A 6655-nucleotide genomic window follows, 5' to 3' on the forward strand; every position below is an offset into this window, starting at 1 on the left:
ACATATAGATATTACTATTCAAGCCTTGAGATCTTGACCCATCAATAAAACTTATCCTTCTTCTAGCGCTCAGGTTCCTCCTTGGTTCAAATCTAGCTATGCACCATAACCCAATTCTAGCTCTTGCTCTTCACAATACATTCAATGCTTAAGTGAATGCCTTTGCCAAATGATCTCCTTCCCCTTTTATAGTCTTAGGCCTTACTCAATACCATGGTCCAAAACCATAGAGAATCAATACCATGGACCCAATACCTGGGTTCAACACTTCAGACGAGATACCATGGTCCAAAACCATAGGTCCAAATACCAAGGACTAAATACCATGGACCAAAAATAAGTTTTCCCACATGTACGCGCTTTCCCTTGCATGAAAGTGTGTGCATACGTATACGCGCATTTTGATCATCGAACCCGCGTGTATACGCGACTTGGTTAAGAGGAACCTGCGTATATCTCTTTTTCTTTCATTCTGAGAGCCTGAACTGAGATCTTCCATCTGAGTGAGTTGCCATCAAGGACAACACCTGTGCCATAGTGCCAAACCTGTGTCATAATGCCAACAATCTCCCCCTTTGGACTTGATGGAAACCCCAAGTCACTCAAAGTCATTCTCCCCCTTTGTCATCAAGGGCAAAGGGTTATGCTCCCCCTGAGTACATGCTGAAATCTCTGTTCTACTGTGCTGTCCATGCTCCCCCTGACTGTAGGCAAGGTCTGCAAGAAGATGTTCTACAAGAAGAAACATGACTTTATACATCATAAATGACCTTCCTATCACCAAATACTCATACATACATCCATCTCCCAACCATGTGGGGATATATCAATATTGACTCATCCGCCCAACCAAGTGGGGATACACCAAAATTTTACACATGATAAAACAAGAACATTACATCATCCATCCCAGGCATAGTGGGGAAACCAAAGCAGGCCATTACATGACCTTGATAAGAAAAGAAATACATGACATAGAGACGAAATATCTACAACAAGACTATGATAGTCATCAACAACTACTATCAGCAGCATCTGTCAATCATCATTCAGACCAGCAACCATGTTCTCCCTTTGCACCTGTTCCACCTGAAACCAAAAACAATTGTGTACTTGAACCAAGAGCTTTTAACAATTGTGTACTTGAACCAAGAGCTTCTAAGGTAATGCCAACAATGCATTATTAGAAGTATATATGCTCCCCCTAAACCTGTGCCAGATGGTCTTTGTCAGACCCATATCAGACTATTTTCATCCTGAGCTTGGCCCACTGTTTGTCTTCAAACCAACATATACGCAACTGAATCCATAGAAACTGGCGTATGTACGCAGATGCTCCACATGAAACTCACGTACAAGCACTATTCTCTGAAACAGACAAGTTTCAACAGCAATATGCTGCATCAACTACTCCCAGCTTCTGACTGAGGTATTCAAATGTCTCCCCGGGCAGTGGTTTGGTGAGTATATCAACAACTTGTTCTTTGGAGGGGACATACTCCAGTTTGACCTTTTGTTCAAGCACTTGTTCCCGAAGAAAATGATATTTGATAGATATGTGTTTAGTCTTCGAATGCATGACTGGATTCTTTGAAATACTGATTGCACTTGTATTATCACAAAAAATGGAGATAGGTGGAGTACAAGTGATTTGAATGTCTTGCAATTTTTGCATCATCCAAAGGAGTTGTGTGCAACAAGATGCAGCAGCCACATATTCTGCTTCAGCTGTAGATAATGCAATTGAACTTTGTTTCTTGCTGAACCAAGATACTAATCTGGAACCCATAAACAATGCACCACCACTAGTGCTTTTTCTATCATCCATGCTTCCTGCCCAATCTGCATCTGTATATGCATGAAGTGTGAGATTTGTACCTCTAGGATACCATAAGCCATAGTTTTGAGTTCCTTGAAGATACTTGAAAATTCTCTTAACTGCCTGAAGATGAGTTTCCTTTGGATTTTCCTAAAACCTTCCAACAATTCCCACTGCATGCATAATGTCTGGTCGGTTACCTGTTAGATAGAGCAGACTACCAATCATGGATCTATAGGTTGGTTGATGTACTACTGTTGATTCATCATTTGTGCTAAGGTTGCATCCTATTACCATAGGGGTACATACTGGTTTTGAATCCTCCATCCCATATTTCTTCAAGATCTGCTTAAGGTACTTGGTTTGTGATGGAAAAATACCGTCTTTTTTTTGTTGGACTTGTAAACCAAGAAAATATGTGAGCTCACCAAGCAGGGACATTTCAAATTATTTTTGCATTACCAAGGCAAAGTTTTGACTCATGTCTTCTTTGTTGCTACCAAAGATGATATCATCAACATACACAAGTAGTATTAGCAACTTATCATTGTCAATTTTTATATATAGATTGCTATCTGTTGATCCTTTTGTAAAACCTTATTGATGGAGGTACTTATCCAAATGATAATACCAAGCCCTTGGAGCCTATTTAAGGCCATAGAGAGCCTTTTTGAGTCTGCATACAAGTTTTGGATCATTTCCAAGGATAAACCCATCTGGTTTCTCAATATACACTTCTTCTTCCAAGTCTCCATTCAGAAAGGCAGATTTCATGTCCATTTGAAATACTTTGAACTTCTGAAAGCTAGAAAGAACAAGGAACATTCTTATGGCTTCAATTTTGGCAACCGGTGCAAAAGTTTCTTCAAATTCTATACCTTCTTGTTGAGCATACCCTTTACAAACAAGAAAGGCCTTGTTTCTAATAACATCTCCATTTTCATTTAGCTTGTTTTTGAATATCCATTTTGTCCCTATGATATTTTTATCGTTTGGTCTAGGAACCAACTCCCAAGTATTATTCTTTTCAATCTGCTCAAGTTCTTCATTCATGGCCTTGACCCATCATTCATCTTTGCATGCTTCACTTACATTTCGTGGTTCAGTGGAGGAAAGCAATGCTAGATAACTTGAAGCTTCTGAGATAGTTCTTCTTGTTTGTACACCTGCCTCTTTCTGCCCCAAAATTTGATTTTCTGGATGATTCTTCTGAATGTACCTTGATGGAGTCTTTTCTTCTATCCTTATCTGTTCTTCTGGTACTTCATGAGTTTCTTCTTCATCATAGGTCTGACTTGATGTTGAAGGATAGTCCTCATCATCTTTGAGATCTTCAGATTTTACCTGCCTAGGAATGTTTCCTTCTTCATCAACCGCTACATCAATACTTTCAACAATTTTTCTAAGTCTTTTATTGTAACACTTATATCCTTTGCTATGGGGAGAGTAACCAAGGAGAATGCCTTCATCTGCTCTAGGTTCAAACTTGCGAAGGTTTTCATCATTCCTTTTGATGTAACATTTTCTTCCAAAAATTTTGAAGTATTTTACCGTGGGAGTCTTACCATACCAAAGTTCATGAGGAGTTTGAGTGTTGTTCACCCAAACGTTTGTCTTGTTGAGAATAGTAACTGCAGCAAATGCAGCTTCACCCCAGAAGGTTGCGGGAGTTCCAGACTCATCAAGCATAGCACGAGCCATTTTTTGAACCGTTCTTTTCATCCTTTCCACTACTCCATTTTGCTGAGGAGTCCTTGCAGTAGAGAATTCCCTTCTTATTCCATGTTCTTCATAAAAATCGAAAAATTCATCCGAGGTAAATTCCCCTCTTCGATTAGACTTGAGGCATTTGATTCTGTGATCTGATTCATTTTCAACCAAGGCTTTGAATGCTTCGAACTTTTCGAAATCTGTGTCTTTATGCTTCAGAAGTCCTATCCAACACATCCTGGAAAAGTCATCAATGAATAATATGACGTATTCTTCTCCTCGAGGTGACCTTTTCTTAGATGGACCACATACATCAGTATGGACAAGTTCAAGTGGCCTACTAGCTGATCCTTCCTTCTCAGGGAAATTAGTTCTGGTTTGCTTACCAAACTGACATGATTTGCATATTCTATTGTCTGGAATTTTGATGTTAGGGAGATCATGAACTTCTTGATATTTACATGTTTTCCTTATATGAGATAAGCTTAGATGCCCCAATCTTCTATGCCATAGCCAGTGTTCATCATTCTTGCTTAGATAGCACTGTTGTTTTCCTCCCTTGAGTATGTATAAATTATTTGGAGTTATTATGCCTTTCATCATTGTTTCTCCTATATCAAGCTCACGAACAACACATCCATTTGATCAAAATATTACCTCATTTCCTTGATCACACATTTGACTGACACTCAATAGATTATGCTTTAAGCCATCAACATACATAACATTTCCAACTTTGACCTTTTCTTTCAAAAGAATAGAACCTTTACCTTTTATGAGAGCAGGGGTGTCATTTCCAAATGAGACCTTCCTTTCCTTTTCTAAGGCACTATATGACTGAAGTTTTTCTTTATCACCTGTCATATGTTTCGAGCATCTACTATTGATGTACCACTGATTTTCTTGTCCTTCTACATATAAGTCTATACCACATCTTTCTGGTTGCAGTTCTTTCTTTCTCCATGTTTTAGGATTCAATGAAGCTTGCTCCTTCTGAGTTGTTTGCCGAAACCTACTCCTGCATTCAGAATCTTCATGACCTAAGTTGTTACAAATAGAACATTCTATTTCATTTTCAAGAGCAGAAAAGTTATTGTATGTCCTTTTCATGATTCCAATCATACACCTTTGTTTTTGAGCTTCTCTAGTCATGATGGTCTTATAGGCAACACATTGAGTAGCTTTGTGTCCAAAGTTATGACAAGAGAAACATTGACCATTGAAGAAATTCCTGTGATTATCAAACCTACCGACCAAATGATTGTAGTTTCCATTGACATCCATTCTTGAGGAAAATTGAGAATGATTTACCTGCAGTTGGTTGTAGCTTCTGTTCATCCTTGAAGTAGATTACCCCCGATTTACTTGGTGATCTCTGTTCATTCTTGAAGTAAAGTGTCCCTAATTTACCTGGTGATCTTCATTATGCCTTTGCTATTGATTGTCGACCTGTTCACTTCTCCTTGCTGCATCAAGATAACTTTTGGAGGTGGATGACTTCTGTTCTTGAGATGCTTCTTCAGTATATCCAAGACCTGTCTTGATTAGAGGAGAACACTGCACTTTGATAATCTCATCTAAAGTTTTATATCCTTTAGGAAATCTAAGATTAAGAGCTTTTATTTTCTCAATATCTTTTCTAAGTCCCACAATTTCACATTCTAACTTTTCATTGTGTTTTTCCCTTTCAGCGAGTTGGAATGTCGAGTATCTATAATCATATTCTTTTCTTCTAAACAAACTTTGAGTTTAGAAATTTCTTCATAAAGACCTTCTTCATCTATAGCATCCAAGAAATCATCATCTTCAAAAGCCATCAAAAGTCTATAATCATTACATTGTTAATCTTCATCACTATTTGAAAATCCATCACTATCTTCATGTGTATAATAGCTCTTCTTACTTACATTATGTTTTTTGTTCCATCTAACTGGTTCCTTACCTTTGTCAAGCTCATCTTTATGAGGACATTTGGCTACATAGTGACTGACTCTTCCACAAGCAAAGAATTTAAAAGGTAGCTTACCTCTGAATCTTCCAGAACCCCGTTGAAGGTTCTTGACAAAGTTTGATTCTTCCTCTCCTTCTAACATATGTCCTGACTCATTGTGTTCTCCTTCTCCTGAGGCTTTGAATGCAGATTCTCTCATATCTGATGGTCCCCCTTTTCTCATTTCGGAAGTAGTTAGGATTTCGTGCAGCTGTGACATGGTAATGCTCTGTAGATTTTGTTTTTCTTCTATGGCAGAAACTTTTGATTCAAACTTAGAAGACAAAGATCTTAGAAACTTTTCAACCAAAGTAACTTTTTTTATCTCTTCACCCAAGTTTTTCATACGATTAACAATCTCATCTATACGTAAGAAATAATTAGCCACACTTTCATCATTGTGCATTCTGAGATTTTCATATTGAATTCTGAGATTTTGTAGTTTTGCATGTTTTACCTGATCGTCTCCTTCATAGTTCAAAACGATCTTGTCCCATATTTCTTTTTCGGTTTTGAGATGCATAACCTTGATGAATTCTGATTGAGATAAACTCCCTAATAGAGTGTTGACAGCCTTTGCATTTGTTTCATACTGCTTCTTACCAGTTGTATCTGTAGGAGTTGCTGATGGAAATGTGTATCCTGTTTCCACGATATCCCAAATTTCTATACCAAGAGATTGAAGATAGGTTATGATTCTTACCTTCCAATAGATGAAGTTGCTTCCATTAAAGATTGGTGGCCTGATAGATGCCTCCTTTTCGTAGTTGCTGGTGAGCTCTAGTATTGCAGCAATAATGCTGCAACTCCTGGGACTCCCTTCTTTACTTTTATCAACCCGGTAGTTTGTAACAAACTTGGAAGCGACGGTGCTGTATGCACAAGTATTAGCTCTTGCCGCCGCTGTCACTTGGTCAACTGGCACAAGTCTGCTAGGGGCTTAAGCCAACTTCTATGAGCTCTGAGAAGAAGCTTTTCAACTGATGGACGAAAGCTAACTTAAAGAAGGTTGATCTATTTGCATAAAGAAACTAGAAAGCTAAAAGGAAACGTAAATCCTAGCAAACCCTAATTCTACCAGCTAACCCTAATGACGCAAGAAAGTGGATGCAAGCTACTGAAAGAGATGCCATTGA

The sequence above is a fragment of the Pinus tabuliformis genome, chromosome 8 (genome assembly GCF_031772625.1).
Source record: "Pinus tabuliformis cultivar Carrire ecotype Pingquan chromosome 8, CPIR1, whole genome shotgun sequence".
Lineage (NCBI taxonomy): Eukaryota > Viridiplantae > Streptophyta > Pinopsida > Pinales > Pinaceae > Pinus > Pinus tabuliformis.